Genomic DNA, 21,360 nt, shown 5'->3' on the forward strand with positions numbered 1-21,360 from the left:
ATATATATCAGTATACATGCACTTCATACGTCTTCCACTAGATGTCGACAGGCAGTGAGAGAAGAAATGGAGTGTATAACTTGATCTGGGGTCGAATAAAAGCTCTCGGCATGACGTGTCACCAGTTTCCTGTTTTCTGGAGAGCGCGTGAAGGGACCTGGTTTTACCTTCTGTAAAGCTGTCGTTATGGACGACTAATATCTCCGGCTTTGATTTTATTTGATACATGTGACAATATCATTGTAAAGTATGTTTTTTCAATATAGTTTTATTAGATTATTGAAATTTATTCGGGACGTTAGGCGTGTTGCGTTGTGTGCCTTTGTTCAGGAAGGAGAGCTTAGCGCCACTTTGCTAGCTTTCCGTGCTAATTGACTGGAGAAGAGGACATTCTAAATCCAAACAACGATTGTTCCCGACAAAGGACTCCTTGTACAACATTCTGATGAAAGATCATCAAAAGTAGGACCCATTTTATGATGCTATTTCATATATCTGTCGAACATGTGAAATAGTCGTTTGCGCCCAGATTTTGGGTACTCTAAGGTGGATGACGTAATGAAGTTATTTTTAGAATTCTAACACGGCGATTGCATTAAGAACTAGTGTATCTATCATTTCCTATACAACATGTATTTTCTTGTAACGTTTATGAATAGTTATTTGGTCAGAATAGTTGAGTGTCATAAAAATATCCGCACATTCTGGGAAAAAGATGCTACGTTAGCACAATGTATAACCACTGATTTCAGCTCTAAATATGCACATTTTCGAACAAAACATAAGTGTATGTATAACCTGATGTTATAGGACTGTCATCTGATGAAGGTTTATGAAGGTTAGTGAAAATTAATATCTTTTGCTGGTTTATTCCCTATCGCTAACGTGCCTATTGCTATCGCTAACGTGCCTTGATGAATGAATGCGGTAGTGTGGTAGGCTATTGTAGTAAGCTAATATAATGCTATATTGTGTTTTCGCTGTAAAACACTTAAAAAATCGGAAATATTGGCTGGATTCACAAGATGTTTGTCTTTAATTTGCTGTACACCATCGATTTTTCAGAAATGTTTTATGATGAGTATTTAGGTATTTGACGTTGGTGTCTGTAATTAGTCTGGCTGCTTCGGTTCTATTTCTGACGGTAGCTGTGATGGTAGCTGCAATGTAAAACTGATTTATACCTCAAATATGCACATTTTCCGAACAAAACATAGATTTATTGTATAACATGTTATAAGACTGTCATCTGATGAAGTTGTTTCTTGGTTAGTTTGGTTGGTTCTTGGTTAGTTAGGTTGGCTTTGTGCATGCTACCTGTGCTGTGAAAAATGTCTGTCCTTTTTTGGATTTGGTGGTGAGCTAACATAAATATATGTGGTGTTTTCGCTGTAAAACATTTTAAAAATCGGACATGTTGACTGGATTCACAAGATGTGTATCTTTCATTTGCTGTATTGGACTTGTTAATGTGTGAAAGTTAAATATTTCTAAAAAATATCTTTTGAATTTCGCGCTCTGCCTTTTCAGTGGAATGTGGGAGGAGTTCCGCTAGCGGAACGCTGGTGCCAGACAGGTTAACAGAGAGACCCAGGCAGAGTGGAGGCTTCATTGGAGTATCCTCTTGCTTCCTCTCTCTTCCTGCTTCTTCATGGTCCCCTGTGGGATAGAGAGAAAACAGTAGGAGAGACGTAGAGGGTGATAGGAGAGATAAAACACTGGGATGTAGAGGGTGATAGGAGAGATAAAACACTGGGATGTAGAGGGTGATAGGAGAGATAAAACACTGGGATGTAGAGGGTGATAGGAGAGATAAAACACTGAGAGGTGTAGAGGGTGATAGGAGAGATAAAACACTGGGATGTAGAGGGTGATAGGAGAGATAAAACACTGGGATGTAGAGGGTGATAGGAGAGATAAAACACTGAGAGGTGTAGAGGGTGATATGAGAGATAAAACACTGGGATGTAGAGGGTGATATGAGAGATAAAACACTGGGATGTAGAGGGTGATAGGAGAGATAAAACACTGAGAGGTGTAGAGGGTGATATGAGAGATAAAACACTGGGATGTAGAGGGTGATAGGAGAGATAAAACACTGAGAGAGATATAGAGGGTGATAGGAGAGATAAAACACTGAGAGGTGTAGAGGGTGGTAGGAGAGATAAAACACTGAGATGTAGAGGGTGATAGGAGAGATAAAACACTGAGATGTAGAGGGTGATAGGAGAGATAAAACACTGAGAGGTGTAGAGGGTGATAGGAGAGATAAAACACTGGGATGTAGAGGGTGATAGGAGAGATAAAACACTGAGAGAGATATAGAGGGTGATAGGAGAGATAAAACACTGAGAGGTGTAGAGGGTGGTAGGAGAGATAAAACACTGAGATGTAGAGGGTGATAGGAGAGATAAAACACTGAGATGTGTAGAGGGTGATAGGAGAGATAAAACACTGGGATGTAGAGGGTGATAGGAGAGATAAAACACTGAGAGGTGTAGAGGGTGATAGGAGAGATAAAACACTGGGATGTAGAGGGTGATATGAGAGATAAAACACTGGGATGTAGAGGGTGATAGGAGAGATAAAACACTGAGAGGTGTAGAGGGTGGTAGGAGAGATAAAACACTGAGATGTAGAGGGTGATAGGAGAGATAAAACACTGAGATGTAGAGGGTGATAGGAGAGATAAAACACTGAGAGGTGTAGAGGGTGATAGGAGAGATAAAACACTGAGATGTAGAGGGTGATAGGAGAGATAAAACACTGGGATGTAGAGGGTGATAGGAGAGATAAAACACTGGGATGTAGAGGGTGATAGGAGAGATAAAACACTGGGATGTAGAGGGTGATATGAGAGATAAAACACTGGGATGTAGAGGGTGATAGGAGAGATAAAACACTGGGATGTAGAGGGTGATAGGAGAGATAAAACACTGAGATGTAGAGGGTGATAGGAGAGATAAAACACTGGGATGTAGAGGGTGATAGGAGAGATAAAACACTGGGATGTAGAGGGTGATAGGAGAGATAAAACACTGGGATGTAGAGGGTGATATGAGAGATAAAACACTGGGATGTAGAGGGTGGTAGGAGAGATAAAACACTGAGATGTAGAGAGAGAGAGACAGAGAGAGAGACAGAGAGAGCGTAAAAGTAAAATGTAAAACACCAAATCATGCATGCGGAGCAGAATTTGGCCGATACCTGCTAATTATCAAAATCCAGAAAAGAGCCGTTAAATTCTACAACCACCTAAAAGGAAGCAATTCCCAAATCTTCCATAACAAAGCCATCACCTACAGAGAGATGAACCTGGAGAAGAGTCCCCTAAGCAAGCTGGTCCTGGGGCTCTGTTCATAAACACAAACAGACCCCACAGATCCCCAGGACAGCAACACAATTAGACCCAACCAAATCATGAGAAAACAAAAAGAGAATTACTTGACACATTGGAAATAATTTACCAAAAAACAGAGCAAACTAGAATGCTATTTGGCCCTAAACAGAGAGTACACAGTGGCAGAATACCTGACCACTGTGACTGACCCAAAATTATGGAAAGCTTTGACTATGTACAGACTGTGTGCATAGCCTTGCTATTGAGAAAGGCCACTGAAGGCAGACCTGGCTCTCAAGAGAAGACAGGCTATGTGCACACTGCCCACAAAATGAGGTGGAAGCTGAGCTGCACTTCCTAACCTCCTGCCCAATGTATGACCATATTAGAGACACATATTTCCCTCAGATTACACAGATCCACAAAGAGTTAAAAAACAAATCCAATTTTGATAAACTCCCATATCTATTGGCTGAAATACCACAGTGTGCCATCACAGCAGCAAGATTTGTGACCTGTTGCCACAAGAAAAGGGCAAACAGTGAAGAACAAACACCATTGTAAATACAACCTATATTTATATTTATTTATTTTCCCTTTTGTACTTTAACTATTTGTACATCATTACAACACTGTATATAGACATAATATGATATTTGTAATGTCTTTATTCTTTTGGAACTTTTGTGAGTGGAATGTTTACTGTAAATGTTTTATTGTTTATTTCACTTTTGAATATAATCTTTTTCACTTGCTTTGGCAATGTAAACATATGTTTCCCATGCCAATAAAGCCCTTAATTTGAAATTGAATTGAGAGAAAGAGAATAGTCAGATGTGTTTAGGTATGTGAGAAACAGGGAGAGAGAGAGAGAGTAGTCAGAGGGAACAGGAGCATGTAGGGTAGGCAGTGGAGCAGGTGGTTGGGGAGACAGGAGCATGTAGGGTAGGCAGTGGAGCAGGTGGTTGGGGAGACAGGAGCATGTTGGGTAGGCAGTGGAGCAGGTGGTTGGGGAGACAGGAGCATGTTGGGTAGGCAGCGGAGCAGGTGGTTGGGGGGACAGGAGCATGTTGGGTAGGCAGTGGAGCAGGTGGTTGGGGAGACAGGAGCATGTTGGGTAGGCAGTGGAGCAGGTGGTTGGGGGGACAGGAGCATGTTGGGTAGGCAGTGGAGCAGGTGGTTGGGGGGACAGGAGCATGTTGGGTAGGCAGTGGAGCAGGTGGTTGGGGAGACAGGAGCATGTTGGGTAGGCAGTGGAGCAGGTGGTTGGGGAGACAGGAGCATGTAGGGTAGGCAGTGGAGCAGGTGGTTGGGGAGACAGGAGCATGTTGGGTAGGCAGTGGAGCAGGTGGTTGGGGAGACAGGAGCATGTTGGGTAGGCAGTGGAGCAGGTGGTTGGGGAGACAGGAGCATGTTGGGTAGGCAGTGGAGCAGGTGGTTGGGGAGACAGGAGCATGTTGGGTAGGCAGTGGAGCAGGTGGTTGGGGGGACAGGAGCATGTTGGGAAGGCAGTGGAGCAGGTGGTTGGGAAACAGGAGCATGTTGGGTAGGCAGTGGAGCAGGTGGTTGGGGGAACAGGAGCATGTTGGGTAGGCAGTGGAGCAGGTGGTTGGGGAGACAGGAGCATGTTGGGTAGGCAGTGGAGCAGGTGGTTGGGGAGACAGGAGCATGTTGGGTAGGCAGTGGAGCAGGTGGTTGGGGAGACAGGAGCATGTTGGGTAGGCAGTGAAGCAGGTGGTTGGGGAGACAGGAGCATGTTGGGTAGGCAGTGGAGCAGGTGGTTGGGGACACAGGAGCATGTTGGGTAGGCAGTGGAGCAGGTGGTTGGGGAGACAGGAGCATGTTGGGTAGGCAGTGGAGCAGGTGGTTGGGGAGACAGGAGCATGTTGGGTAGGCAGTGGAGCAGGTGGTTGGGGAGACAGGAGCATGTAGGGTAGGCAGTGGAGCAGGTGGTTGGGGAGACAGGAGCATGTTGGGTAGGCAGTGGAGCAGGTGGTTGGGGAGACAGGAGCATGTTGGGTAGGCAGTGGAGCAGGTGGTTGGGGGGGACAGGAGCATGTTGGGTAGGCAGTGGAGCAGGTGGTTGGGGGAACAGGAGCATGTTGGGTAGGCAGTGGAGCAGGTGGTTGGGGAGACAGGAGCATGTTGGGTAGGCAGTGGAGCAGGTGGTTGGGGGGACAGGAGCATGTTGGGTAGGCAGTGGAGCAGGTGGTTGGGGCGACAGGAGCATGTTGGGTAGGCAGTGGAGCAGGTGGTTGGGGAGACAGGAGCATGTTGGGTAGGCAGTGGAGCAGGTGGTTGGGGAGACAGGAGCATGTTGGGTAGGCAGTGGAGCAGGCAGTTCTCCTCATTTCATGGTACTTTAAACTAGATGTTACTTCTACAATCTGGCCTGTCCAAGTCCATTCTGTCAAACCAAAAATGACTGGGTTTGGCTAGCAGCGCTCTCCTTCAGCAGACTCAGTTGACTACAAACAAACAAAAAAATATACAAAAAAGTTTCCCTGCTGTATAATTTTGTCGTTTTCTGTTATTCCCCGCATAGTCCATTAAGTCTAAATTGTGTACTGCAGAAAGCATTGCTGGTAATGAACTCTGCCTGTGTGCTGCAGATGATTACAAATGAGTGAATCGTCATTATTCTGAATCACATGGACTGAGCAGGCTGTGAGTCAGCACAAGGCAGGGTCATTTTTAGGCTGAAAGAAATGTCTTGAAGCAATCCAACGCCGCAGCCATGGGAAGAATACATTTTTTTATTTTTTTATCCTCCGAAAAATATTTTCTGGCACTGGTCTTGATTTGAAAGTTAGATTTTCAAAAACAGTGTTAGCATGGGTCACTGGAGTGAGTGTCTAGTCTAGCGAGGGGAAGATGACACCGTTCATCGTTATTAATTTCACCTCTTAAATCAAACCCAAATCAATTGTATTGGTCACAATGCAATGTATACAACAGGTGTGGACCGTGAAATGTTTACTTACGAGCCCTTAACCAACAATGCAGAGTTAAAAAAAAAAAAAAAATAAGTAATAAAAATTTGCTCAATAAATGAAAAGGAGAAATAGTAACGCAATACAAATAACAATAACGAGGCTCAAAAATGTTTTATTTTCAACCATTATGGTGGGTTTATGACCATTCACAGATATGAGTATGTTATAATGGAATACTTTACATTAGATTAATCAGTCAAGTAAAACCACTGCATAAACATGTATTTAAATCATTACATTGTAATTGCATTCAGATCAGATAGTCACGCCTGCTCCCGCTCTCTGGCGCTCGACGGCGCCAGGCTGCCCTTCATTACGCACACCTGTCACCATCATTACGCGCAGCGGCGCAGTTTTGGACTCACCTGGACTCCCATTACTTTGTTGATTACCCCCTCTATATCTGTCTGCTCCTCACTTTTTCCCCCCCCTGTGTCAGCATTGATGTCGTTATTTCCCCCCTGTCCCAGACGTTGGTCCCGTTCTGTTTCATGTCCGTTGTTTATTAAATCTTCACTCCCTCTACCTGCTTCTCGTCTCCAGCGTCGATCCTCACACAGATAGTAACAGCATTGAGGAAACACAGAAGCCATTTTGTGCGTCAATCAATTTAGGTCGTCTCAGTTTGGGTGAATACGGTCACTTTGGCTGTTACCTTTGTCTTTTGACCCAAACTCACTGACTACGGTCAAAGCGACGCCGAGACCTCCAATAACGACACTCCTCTGTGACATATGTCAAGAGAAACTATCCTATCCTGTCTGTCCTCCTCTGGGATATTCTCATGGACATATGTGACTTGTTTCAGGAGACTAGGCGTATGTCGCAAGTCACGACATCACAGGAGAGTTATTTGAACGTTTATTTACATTTTTTTTAATCAAAATGCGTTTCTTTTGTCAGAAATGCCTTCTGGAACATTTTAACTTTCATGTGCCTTAATACCAAACTTGTATGCCATCTGTAAATATGAATAACGTTTTTAAATAAACATTTAATTGTATTCCATCTGTAAATACGAATAAAGTTGTTAAATAAACATTTAATTGTATGCCATCTGTAAGTACGAATAAAGTTTAAGAAAAAGTTAGGAACCTTCCTGTTAGCCATGATTGGCTGAGATAATGAATGGGCTGGAATTGCCGAGAGGTGAGTTTCGGATTGGTCCGCCGTGTAGCATCTTCTGTCTATAAAATGAGCTGCTTGTTATGTGTAGATAATCCTTTCTACTGCAGTTTGAAAGATATAACGTTAGCCGTGGAGAACTACAAACGTGTCGCTACTGTTCTCAATAACATTGCTACCCTGACTTTATCAGGCGCTATCGACAAAGGTCTGTAGGAAAACGTTGTGATGGACTACCTCTCAGGAGGACGATAGTACCGTGCTAACTCTCTCTGACTCTGAAAATGAATCAAACGATAGGAATCAGAGTGTCTTGACACAACGGCCCAAGCTGTACAAACAAAACGGAAACTACACAGGACGTCTTATTTAATGAAAGGGGTTGCAGTCTACCATGAAGCGTTCATCCATGAATACGGGTAAGAGTCTATCTACATGTTCAGATATTATACGCTTCTAATTTTGTCAGAAAGTTGTTTTCATTGCAAGTTAAAGCTTACTGTTAGCTAGCTAGCTAGCTAAAATTAAGTGGCTGTTCTCGCTGGCTAACATTACGTGTATGATCTGTGTAGTAATATTATCTCAGAAAGCCATTTGCATTGCTAGTTATAGCCTAATGTTAGCTAGCTAACTAGCTAACATTGAACCTATTTGGTTAACTTTAGCTAGCTATGACAATCAGTTTGTAATGCTAGTACTCTATGGATTGGGGTTAATTGTTTAGCTAGCTAGCTAGCTACATGTCTAATCAAAAGACTTTGCCAGATGATTACATGACCCATCAAGTTAGCCAGGTGTGTCTGGCGGTGATTACAGCTATCTGTTGTACAATAATGCTCAAATATTTGTATCTGGAATTTGTCTTTCAGCATCAGTAGAACACACCTGACTCTCCTCCACCAGTCATACAAGGAGAATGGTCTAATGCCTCCCATCAAAAAGAGAGCTGGCCCAAGCAAGCACTTGTTCAGAGTAAGCGGTCTGTCTACCAGAAGATGGTTGCTGACCACCTGTCAAGACCACCTGTCAAGACCTGCAGCTGTCTTTGGGGGGCCCTACAGACCAGTAAGAAAAGACATCAGGATGCATTACAGCTTTGGTTTTGATCAACAAGTAAGCAACATTTCCTCATTTTACACTGATTAAGGACATAGATAGATAGATATCCAAAATTTTCTTATTATTTTTTAAAATAAAAAAACCCCACTATATACACTACCGTTCAAAAGTTTGGAGTCACTTAGAAAAGTCCTGGCTTTCGAAGTGACTCCAAACTTTTGAACGGTAGTGTATTAATTTGTCCATTAAAATAACATCAAATTGATCAGAAATACAGTGTAGACATTGTTAATGTTGTAAATGACTATTGTAGCTGAAAACGGCAGATTTTTTATGTAATATCTACATAGACGGACAGGGGCCCATTATTAGCAACCATCACTCCTGTGTTCCAATGGCATGTTGTGTTAACTAATCCAAGTTTATCATTTTAAAAGGCAAATTGATCATTACAAAACCCTTTTGCAATTATGTTAGCACAGCTGAAAACTGTTGTGCTAATTAAAGAAACAATAAAACTGGCCTTCTTCAGACTAGTTGAGTAGCATCAGCATTTGTGGGTTCGATTACAGGCTCAAAATGTCCAGAAACAAAGATATTTCTTCTGAAACTCGTCAGTCTATTCTTGTTCTGAGAAATGAAGGCTATTCCATGCGAGAAATTGCGAGAAATTGCCAAGAAGTTTCTTGTTGTGCAAGGTTGTAATGTCTTCTACATTTTTTGGGTTATTTTCTGATTTACAGCTTCGATGCTCTGGAGCCTGGTGTTGTTGTAGCCAAGGACCATTCGGACTCAGTCGGGACCAGGTTTCAGCTGCTGCACAACACTGACATCCTTCCTCCCATAGATGGTCTGCCTGTACAAGCACCACCTGGACTGAACACAGCTAGACAAACTGATCTTTTTGAGAAGATCAGGGAGTTTTGGACAAAGAGGCTATGGACATCACATGCCCTGCACCAAAGTCAAGGGCAGGACAGAAACAGGCTCTCTGAATATAGATTCCCTTGTTCATGTGTGGTTCGGACGGACCAGTCATCAGCACTATCTGCAGTGCCTCTATTCACATGACTCTCTCCTAACACGCCATACGTTGTTGCTACTTTTTTTTTTTTTATCCCGCTACTCAGCCACTTTACCCCTGGTTGTATGCATATACAGTGGGAAGAAACAGTATGTGAACCCTTTGGAAATACCTGGATTTCTGCATAAATTGGTCATACAATTTGATCTGATCTTCATCTAGGTCACAACAATAGACAAACACAGTCTGCTTAAACTAATAACACACAAACAATTATACGTTTTCATGTCTTTATTGAACACACCGTGTAAACATTCACAGTGCAGGGTGGAAAAAGTAGGTGAACCCCTGGATTCAATAACTGGTTGACCCACCTTTGACAGCAATAACTTCAACCAGACGTTTTCTGGAGTTTACGATCAGACCTGCACAGTTCAGCAATATTCTTGGGTTGTCTGGTGTGTACAGCTCTCTTGAGATCATGCCACAGCATCTCAATCGGGTTGAGGTCAGGACTCTGACTGGGCCACTCCAGAAGGCGTATTTTCTTCTGTTGAAGCCATTCTGTTGTTGATTTCCTTCTGTGTTTTGGGTCGTTGTCCTGTTGCATCATCCAAGTTCTGTTGACCTTCAATTGGCGGACAGATAGCCTAACATTCTCTTGCAAAATGTCTTGATAAACTTGGGAATTCATTTTTCCCGTTGACGATAGCAAGCTGTTAAGGCCTTGAGGCAGCAAAGCAGCCACAAAACATGATGCTCCTCCACCATACTTTACAGTTGGGATGAGGTTTTGATGTTGGTGTGCTTTTTTCCTCCACACATAGTGTTGTGTGTTCCTTCCAAACAATTCAACTTTAGTTTCATCTGTCAACAGAATATTTTGCCAGTAGCGCTGTGGAACATCCAGGTGACCTTTTGCAAACTTCAGGCTTGCAGCAATGTTTTTTTGGACAGCAGTGGCTTCTTCCATGGTGTCCTCCCATAAACACCATTATTGTTTAGTGTTTTATGTATCGTAGACTCGTCAACAGAGATGTTAGCGTGTTCCATAGATTTCTGTAAGTCTAACTGACACTCTTGGATTCTTCTTAACCTCATTGAGCATTCTGTGCTGTGCTCTTGCAGTCATCTTTGCAGGAAGGCCACTCCTAGGGAAAGTAGCAACAATGCTGAACTTTCTCAATTTATAGACAATTTGTCTTACCGTGGACTGATGAACATCAAGGCTTTTAGAGATACTTTTGCAACCCTTTCCAGCTTTATGCAAGTCAACAATTCTTAATCTTAGGTCTTCTGATATCTCTTTTGTTCGAGGCATGGTTCACATCAGGCAATGCTTCTTGTGAATAGCAAACTAACATTTTGTGAGTGTTTTTTTATAGGGCAAGGCAGCTCTAACCAACATCTCTAATCTCTTCTCATTGATTGGACTCCAGGTTAGCTGACTCCAATTAGCTTTTGGAGAAATCATTAGCCTAGGGGTTCACATACTTTTTCCAACCTACACTGTGAATGTTTAAATGATGTATTCAATATAGACAAGAAAAAATACAATTTCTGTGTTATTAGTTTAAGCACACTATGTTTGTCTATTGTTTTGAATTAGATGAAGATCAGATCAAATTTGATGACAAATTTATGCAGAAATCCAGGTAATTCCAAAGGGTTCACATACTTTTTCTTGCCACTGTAACTACCTCGTCTATAGCTGATATGGTTATTGATACTGTACATTATTTTGTTCTTACTCTACTGATATTGACACTTGTTATTTTTTTCATTTATATTGACACTATCTATTTCTGATATTGCTACTATGCAAGTAACCATTTGGCTGTATCGTTTACACCTTCTGTCGAGACACATCCACTTGGCAAGATGTGGCTGGGGGATATAGCATTTCATTCACATGACCCATCAATTTACACAAGTGTGTCTGGGTAAGCGTCATCTAATATTTATTAAATATTTTTATCTGGACATTTTCTTGGAATATGTCGTTATTGTAGGCTACTACTTTTACCACTTTTAGTCTTGAAATCTTTGGTTGTTTACTTCACTACCTTACTCCCTCTGTTTAGCACATGGCCTCACATGTGAATCCTTAAAGAGATGGGTGGGGTTAAAACTTAAGAGGTTGTGAACAATGCTGAATGGGTGTAGACAAATAAGAGCTCTCCAGTAGGTACCAAAACATACAAGGGCCATTTTCTCAAAAGTGGGGTTACAAGTTGATCAACGTTCAAAGCAGAATTACTTTCCCATTGTTCCTTAAATGCAGTGTATGATATACCATTTTTGTAGCTCTGTGTATCTGCTTTCATATAATGCAAAAAACACAATTTCAAATTTTGCTACATAAGACCGAATCAAGGCGATCAGTCACATATGTGAAGAGAAACCATCCTATCCTGTCCTCCTCTGTGACATTCTCGTGGACACTATGTCAAGAGAAACCATCCTCACTTGTCTGTCCTCCTCTGTGACATTCTCGTGGACACTATGTCAAGAGAAACCATCCTATCTTGTCTGTCCTCCTCTGTGACATTCTCGTGGACACTATGTCAAGAGAAACCATCCTATCTTGTCTGTCCTCCTCTGTGACAATCTCGTGAACACTATGTCAAGAGAAACGATCCTATCTTGTCTGTCTTCCTCTGTGACATTCTCGTGGACACTATGTCAAGAGAAACCATCCATAGCCTTTTTCCCCCGTGGTTCACTTGGTTTCTTCCTTTTGTTCGTCTCAATCAATGTGGAAAAACAACATGGAGGTAAATTCTGAGGCGAGAAAGAGAGATGGGAAACAAGGGTGTGAGAAAGCAAGAGTTTTCTCCTTCATCAGTACTTTAGTTTCCTAATGGCTCTCCCAAGTCTTAAGTGTGCATTGTGCCAAAAGTTATTTGGTGAGATTTTGTCCATGTGTTTACTAAAACCGTATTTGGTATTTTATTAGGATCCCCATTAGCTGTTGCAAAAGCAGCAGCTACTCTTCCGGTGGAATAAAACAAAATAATGAGTAATTAGTCATGTATTTTAGTTGTTAGTTATGTATATTAGTTCTTAGTTATGTATTTTAGTTCTTAATAATGTATTTTAGTTCTTAGTTATGTATTTTAGTTGTTAGTTATGTATTTTAGTTCTTAGTTATGTATTTTAGTTTTTAGTAATGTATTTTAGTTCTTAGTAATATATTTTAGTTCTTAGTTATGTATTTTAGTTGTTAGTTATGTATTTTAGTTCTTAGTTATGTATTTTAGTTCTTAGTAATGTATTTTAGTTCTTAATAATGTATTTTAGTTCTTAGTTATGTATTTTAGTTCTTAGTAATGTATTTTAGTTCTTAGTAATGTATTTTAGTTCTTAGTAATGTATTTTAGTTCTTAGTAATGTATTTTAGTTCTTAGTTATGTATTTTAGTTCTTAGTAATGTATTTTAGTTCTTAGTAATGTATTTTAGTTCTTAGTTATGTATTTTAGTTCTTAGTAATGTATTTTAGTTCTTAGTAATGTATTTTAGTTCTTAGTAATATATTTTAGTTCTTAGTAATGTATTTTAGCAATGGGAATACAGCTTTTTTTAAATTGTAGTTACGTATTTGGAAAAGAATGCACTGGCGAAGTTAGCTCAACATCAAACATTTTCCTACGATGAGCTCATGGTTTTGGGCCGTTTCTATCTTTGATATTTTCCCAACACTAGTACATGTACGACCTACACATTTTCTCTGAGCACGCTTTCTTTTTACTTCCATCTAATCAAGCCCTTGTCTGAGTGGACTAGAAGAGGGCAGGAAATCTGGAAACAACCCTGACATACTGTACCACACACTTTACTTCTCCCTACACACACAGACATTAAGCACAACCAGCTGTACTAACAGCAGTAATAGGAGACATTGCCTGCGTCACAAATGGCACCCTATTCCCTATATAGTGCACTACTTTTGACAAGGGCCCATAGGGTTCTGGTCAAAAGTAGTCCACTATATAGGGAATAGGGTGTCATTTGGAATACAAGCTTGGAGAGAGAAGCAGACAGACATGAAAGATTATTTAACCCTAGAGAGATTCCACACCCTGTAACTGGAGATTATTAACCCTAGAGAGATTACACTCTGTAACTGGAGATTATTAACCCTAGAGAGATTCCACACTCTGTAACTGGAGATTATTAACCCTAGAGAGATTACACACCCTGTAACTGGAGATTATTAACCCTAGAGAGATTACACACCCTGTAACTGGAGATTATTAACCCTAGAGAGATTCCACTCTGTAACTGTAGATTATTAACCCTAGAGAGATTACACACCCTGTAACTGGAGATTATTAACTCTAGAGAGATTACACCCTGTAACTGGAGATTATTAACCCTAGAGAGATTCCACTCTGTAACTGTAGATTATTAACCCTAGAGAGATTACACCCTGTAACTGGAGATTATTTAACCCTAGAGAGATTCCACTCTGTAACTGGAGATTATTAACCCTAGAGAGATTCCACACCCTGTAACTGGAGATTATTAACCCTAGAGAGATTACACACCCTGTAACTTGAGATATTTAACCCTAGAGAGATTCCACTCTGTAACTGGAGATTATTTAAGCCTAGAGAGATTACACACCCTGTAACTGGAGATTATTAACCCTAGAGAGATTACACACCCTGTAACTGGAGATTATTAACCCTAGAGAGATTCCACTCTGTAACTGGAGATTATTTAACCCTAGAGAGATTCCACTCTGTAACTGGAGATTATTAACCCTAGAGAGATTACACACCCTGTAATTTATTACACACACACACACACACACACACACACACACACACACACACACACACACACACACACACACACACACACACACACACACACACACACACACACACACACACACACACAGTAATTGAAAAAGCCTCAACGGAGGTCCCTTTGAAAGTGTTGCCTGTGTAGAGAGACAGAGACAGAGAGATGGAAAGAATAGAAAGGGGAAAAGTGGTGATTTGTTGACTGGGCGCTGGGCGTTCATTAACCGCCCCGGAGCCTTCGTCTAGCTGCGGTCCATCATTTTGGGGGGCAATAGTGATGGAGGACCACATTCCCCCTCCACTCTCTAATGCGGTGTGCGAAAGCCATTACGCTGGGTTAATGATTTCTGCAGAGAATATGCCTTTAATAACAGAGCAGGGGAGTCGCTGTGGCATTTCTGGAGCTTGGCAGCCTGGCACAGTATTTTCCTACTGTATGCTGTTGCTTGTGTGACCGACCTTGGGTTTGAACACTGGGTCTCCTGCGTGCCAGAAGATTCTGTTAGCCCACTTCGCTAAAGTGTAGGTATTTGTTTGGGGAGCCAATGCACGTTTTCTGGTCTCGGGAAAGGTTACTTGATTGTGCCATAGCTTAAAATGTCTTGGTTTGGAGTCTGACGTCTGGTTTTTATTCAACCAGGCAATTTTTCATAACAGATGTGAAACTTCCTGTACAAGCTAGTTTTACAGTAAGACAGGATATCCGGAAGGTGAATTTCTGGGCACTCATTTTTAGTCATTTCCTTCATTTGAAGTGTTTCGCCTCAGCAGTTCAAAGTGGTATTCTAGAAGGCATATCTAACTGCTTCTGATCATACCTTTGTCACTTAATTTTCCCTAAGTGCCTCTGCAGAGAAAAACCAGGCACTAAGACAGATCTGGGAGACACTCACAGACGCAACACATCCCGCAGCTGATCAATCAACAGATCAATAGTACATCTATGGTCATTAGAGGTCCATTTCATAAAGACCCAAAATGGAGTCGGTATTAACCGCCCTGAAACTGGTGAGGCTGCTATAGGGCTGCAGTGTGGATGTTTCTGGGGGTTTATCTATGGGAGGGGAGGTGTGGATGTTTCTGGGGGTTTAGCTATGGGAGGGGAGGTGTGGATGTTTCTGGGGGTTTAGCTATGGGAGGGGAGGTGTGGATGTTTCTGGGGGTTTAGCTATGGGAGGGGAGGTGTGGATGTTTCTGGGGGTTTAGCTATGGGAGGGGAGGTGTGGATGTTTCTGGGGGTTTAGCTATGGGAGGGAGGTGTGGATGTTTCTGGGGGTTTAGCTATGGGAGGGGAGGTGTGGATGTTTCTGGGGGTTTAGCTATGGGAGGGAGGTGTGGATGTTTCTGGGGGTTTAGCTATGGGAGGGGAGGTGTGGATGTTTCTGGGGGTTTAGCTATGGGAGGGAGGTGTGGATGTTTCTGGGGGTTTAGCTATGGGAGGGGAGGTGTGGATGTTTCTGGGGGTTTAGCTATGGGAGGGAGGTGTGGATGTTTCTGGGGGTTTAGCTATGGGAGGGGAGGTGTGGATGTTTCTGGGGGTTTCGCTATGGGAGGGGAGGTGTGGATGTTTCTGGGGGTTTAGCTATGGGAGAGGAGGTGTGGATGTTTCTGGGGGTTTAGCTATGGGAGGGAGGTGTGGATGTTTCTGGGGGTTTAGCTATGGGAGGGAGGTGTGGATGTTTCTGGGGGTTTAGCTATGGGAGGGAGGTGTGGATGTTTCTGGGGGTTTAGCTATGGGAGGGGAGGTGTGGATGTTTCTGGGGGTTTAGCTATGGGAGAGGCAGTGTGGATGTTTCTGGGGGTTTAGCTATGGGAGGGAGGTGTGGATGTTTCTGGGGGTTTAGCTATGGGAGAGGAGGTGTGGATGTTTCTGGGGGTTTAGCTATGGGAGGGGAGGTGTGGATGTTTCTGGGGGTTTAGCTATGGGAGGGGAGGTGTGGATGTTTCTGGGGGTTTAGCTATGGGAGGGAGGTGTGGATGTTTCTGGGGGTTTAGCTATGGGAGGGAGGTGTGGATGTTTCTGGGGGTTTAGCTATGGGAGGGGAGGTGTGGATGTTTCTGGGGGTTTAGCTATGGGAGGGGGAGGTGTGGATGTTTCTGGGGGTTTAGCTATGGGAGGGGAGGTGTGGATGTTTCTGGGGGTTTAGCTATGGGAGGGGAGGTGTGGATGTTTCTGGGGGTTTAGCTATGGGAGGGGAGTTGTGGATGTTTCTGGGGGTTTAGCTATGGCAGGGGGAGGTGTGGATGTTTCTGGGGGTTTAGCTATGGGAGGGGAGGTGTGGATGTTTCTGGGGGTTTAGCTATGGGAGGGGAGGTGTGGATGTTTCTGGGGGTTTAGCTATGGGAGGGAGGTGTGGATGTTTCTGGGGGTTTAGCTATGGGAGGGGAGGTGTGGATGTTTCTGGGGGTTTAGCTATGGGAGGGGAGGTGTGGATGTTTCTGGGGGTTTAGCTATGGGAGGGGAGGTGTGGATGTTTCTGGGGGTTTAGCTATGGGAGGGAGGTGTGGATGTTTCTGGGGGTTTAGCTATGGGAGAGGCAGTGTGGATGTTTCTGGGGGTTTAGCTATGGGAGGGAGGTGTGGATGTTTCTGGGGGTTTAGCTATGGGAGAGGAGGTGTGGATGTTTCTGGGGGTTTAGCTATGGGAGGGGAGGTGTGGATGTTTCTGGGGGTTTAGCTATGGGAGGGGAGGTGTGGATGTTTCTGGGGGTTTAGCTATGGGAGGGAGGTGTGGATGTTTCTGGGGTTTAGCTATGGGAGGGGAGGTGTGGATGTTTCTGGGGGTTTAGCTATGGGAGGGGAGGTGTGGATGTTTCTGGGGGTTTAGCTATGGGAGGGGAGGTGTGGATGTTTCTGGGGGTTTAGCTATGGGAGGGGAGGTGTGGATGTTTCTGGGGGTTTAGCTATGGGAGGGGAGGTGTGGATGTTTCTGGGGGTTTAGCTATGGGAGGGGAGGTGTGGATGTTTCTGGGGGTTTAGCTATGGGAGGGGAGGTGTGGATGTTTCTGGGGGTTTAGCTATGGCAGGGGGAGTTGTGGATGTTTCTGGGGGTTTAGCTATGGGAGGGGAGAGAGGATATGGCTGTTGGAGAGGAGACCCCGGGGAGATGGGTGAGTCCATACGGGTTTTGACGGGTCAGAGGTGTGGTAGTCAGGTCACAAAAGGAGAACAAAACAGACCCCATCCAGGCAACCAGAGGGGTGCTCCGTGTAGACCTGCGTTCAAGTACTACTCGAAATCTTTCAAATACTTTGAGCGTTCGCATTAGTCTGCCTCGATTGGACAGATGTTGGTTCGTTTGCGCCAGGCAAGCTCAATCAAACCCAGATAAAGTATTTGAAATGATTGCCAATACTATTTGTTACCCAGGTCGGGTGCTCCGTGACACTCCTGTTCTGTTCCACTCAATGGTATTTCACCGTCCCAATTCTGATTGTGAAAGACTCAAATGTTATGGTGGTAATAATTCCGTGTAGTTGGTACAGGGAAAATAATGCTGACATTTATGGAGTCCTCTCACTCATATCAGTTATTAATTTGGTGACCTTAACCGGGAGCGAATAATTTGATCTGAACCCCCCTTTGAGGTAACACCGAGGGGATTATCTCAATTCATATTTTAAAAAGCCAAAGTCGCCTAGTGGGTGTTGCTATGATATCCACCAACCCCAAACTAAAAACCCTGTGTGGCTCACATACAAAATCCACCCCGCAAAGCACTGACTGAGTAGGTGTTATGTAGAAATACACTGAGGAGAATGAACATATTCCCGATATAAGAGGCTGTTAATGGATGTCCAACAGTGGTTAACAAGGTGTTTTGAGAGCGTTTGCAGTGTGGTTTGGATGTGCTTTCAAAAAGCGGTACCCGACACAGACGTGGAAAGAGGTTCAATACAAAGTTACCCTCTCTCTTGCTGGGCGGCCATTGTCTTTCTCAGAGAGCCCTCGACCCAAAAGCCACTCACTTAAAGGCAAAAAGGCACAATTATGGCGACTGTGGGGGGTAGAGGGCAGGGTATCTGGTGTTCGCAGCTTCGCCATCATGGACTGGTGTCTCGACTTAATTACACACAGTGGGAACTTTGTATTCAAATCAAAGAGCGTTGATGAGTTGTCTGTGTAGAGACTTGCCAATACTTATCTGCTTCAGGGACAACAGCATCAGCACAGCAAAAACCATGAGATGTTTATCTCAAATTCAGAATGACTGGGATGTGCATGATAAGGCTGAACATAACATACTTAGGTCTCGTTACGCCAAGTGGTGCATAAAGCCCCCACCACGAGACCTCACAATAGAGATGTCTTAAACCACTCATTTTCTGATCGAGCACCGGCTATTTCCCCATCTAGACAGGAATCATTCAATTGGCGATCTCTCTCTCTCTTTCTCTCCCTCCCTCCCCCCTCTCTCTCGCTCTCTCTCTCTTTCTCTCCCTCCCTCCCCCCCCTCTCTCTCGCTCTCTCTCTCTCTCCCTCCCTCCCCCTCTCTCTCTCTCTCTCTCTCTCTCTCTCTCTCTCTCTCTCTTTCTCTCCCTCCCTCCCCCCTCTCTCTCTCGCTCTCTCTCTCTTTCTCTCCCTCCCTCCCCCCTCTCTCTCTCTATCTCTCTCTCTCTCTCCCTCCCTCCCCCCTCTCTCTCTCTCGCTCTTTCTCTCTCTATTTCCCTCCACACCCACACCTTTCCTCTATTTAACTGCCATAGCGACAGTGTTGATTTTGTATTGACAATAATGCAGCATAATGATAAGCCTATTTATTTCCATGCGTCTTCTATGCAAGGGTTCTTGTTAATGACCCGGCACCGCCTGATTGGCCCCCGGCGGTGACTCATTCAATCAGTAGGCCAGAGATCGAGCAGACGATAGTTGTGGGGCTAGACTCAGACAAACGAGGGGTCTATCCTCTCCATGCCCAAGTTTGTTCTTTCTCATTTCCTGGAAGGATGATTCTGGGTTTGCATCCACAGGCAGGGGGATTCTCTCATTCAGTGGTACATGGAGGGAGAGAGGAGAGGAAATTACAGGAAAGGAAAGGAACTGAGAGGAGAGGAGAGGAAAGGAAATTAGAGGAGAGGAAAGGAAATGAGAGGAGAGGAAAGTTAATTAGAGGAAAGAAAAGGAAAGGAAATTAGAGGAGAGGAAAGGAAATGAGAGGAGAGGAAAGGAAGGTAAATGAGAGGAAAGAAAAGGAAAGGAAATTAGAGGAGAGGAAAGGAAATGAGAGGAGAGGAAAGGAAGGTAAATGAGAGGAAAGAAAAGGAAAGGAAATTAGAGGAGAGGAAAGGAAAGTAAATGAGAGAAAAGAAAAGGAAAGGAAATGAGAGGAGAGGAGAGGAAATGAGAGGAGAGGAAATTAGAGGAGAGAAAGGGAAGTTAATTAGAGGAAAGAAAAGGAAAGGAAATTAGAGGAGAGGAAAGGAAAGTAAATGAGAGGAGAGGAAAGGAAATTAGAGGATAGGAAAGGAAATCAGATGAGAGGAAAGGAAATTAGAGGAGAGGAAAGGAAATTAGAAGAGAGGAAAGGAAATTATAGGAGAGGAAAGGAAATCAGAGGAAAGAAAAGGAAATTAGAGGTGAGGAAAGGAATAGAAAATACACGAGAGGAAAGAAAAGGAGAGTAGACCTTGATTTCTCAGCTGATACAATGACCCTTTGAATAAGACATGAATGTGTCGATGTTCAGCATACAGCACGAACATGACCATGACTCACGTAACAGAGAATAGCTACCTAGGTTATAATTATAAAGACCAACACATATATTGTGTCTTTTCTGACAGTAGTACATTGGCTTCGCACAAAATGGCTCCCTATTCCCTATAGCAGTGTTTCCCAAACTCGGTCCTGCACCCCCTCAGCACCCTAGCACTACACAGCTGATTCAAATAATCAAAGTTTGATGATTAGTTTATTATTTTAATTAGCTGTATAGTGCTGGGGCAAAAAACAAAACGTGCACCGCGGGGGACGACAGAAGTGTTATTTTGTGGCCTCTGATCGGGCTAGAGATTCATGGGAGGTAATGTAGTCATCATGTCAAGTCTCTCTCTCCGTCTGGATCCGCCCCCCCAAAAAATGGCTGTTGACCATCTGCAATCATCATCACGGTTTAAGTGGAGGAATGTTTGAGATGGCAGTTTTAGTTCAAGGTCGCTGTTTCTTATGACTACAACAATCTGACTGTAATTAATTTGTTCTCCAGTTATAATTCACGTATTGTGAGTCTGAACCTTGACTCGTTCTGGACCTTGACTCAGTGTGGACCTTGACTAATTCTGCACCCTGACTCATTCTGCACGTTGACTCATTCTGGACCTTGAAATAGTCTGGACTTTGACTCATTTACATTCAATGCATTTTTTTTCAAGGGAGTTTTCCTCTGTGGATAGTCTGGATGAAATGCATTATGGTTGAAAATACCCTCCCCTGCTGCCCACTGTCATCCACAAGCCGTAACCACCCTCATAGTTACTCTCATTCAAATCATCTAAAAAAAAACTGAGAACAAACAACCTTAATCTGAATTAATTAGCCATTTATAGATCAGTAAATGAAACAATCTCTGGAAACCTCTATATAACTCCTTTATAACCTTCTTGAGAGCCACAACCCCTCTGTTGCCCTCTTATTGTGTGGTAATGAATCTGTCTTGCTCCTCATTGACCTCCTGTGTGGTAATGAATCTGTCTTGCTCCTCAATGACCTCCTGTGTGGTAATGAATCTGTCTTGCTCCTCAATGACCTCCTGTGTGGTAATGAATCTGTCTTGCTCCTCATTGACCTCCTGTGTGGTAATGAATCCTCTTGCTCCTCATTGACCTCCTGTGTGGTAATGAATCTGTCTTGCTCCTCATTGACCTCCTGTGTGGTAATGAATCTGTCTTGCTCCTCATTGACCTCCTGTGTGGTAATGAATCTGTCTTGCTCCTCATTGACCTCCTGTGTGGTAATGAATCTGTCTTGCTCCTCAATGACCTCCTGTGTGGTAATGAATCTGT

General features: G+C 43.4%; 1 protein-coding gene across 1 annotated transcript in view; it reads left to right on the forward strand.

Annotated features, from left to right (window-relative positions):
- adam19a (ADAM metallopeptidase domain 19a) overlaps positions 1-21,360 on the forward strand; it is a 211,718-nt gene that overhangs the window by 15,644 nt on the left and 174,714 nt on the right. The window lies entirely within an intron of this gene.

Source organism: Salvelinus namaycush, chromosome 6 (genome assembly GCF_016432855.1).
Source record: "Salvelinus namaycush isolate Seneca chromosome 6, SaNama_1.0, whole genome shotgun sequence".
Classification (NCBI taxonomy): Eukaryota; Metazoa; Chordata; class Actinopteri; order Salmoniformes; family Salmonidae; genus Salvelinus; species Salvelinus namaycush.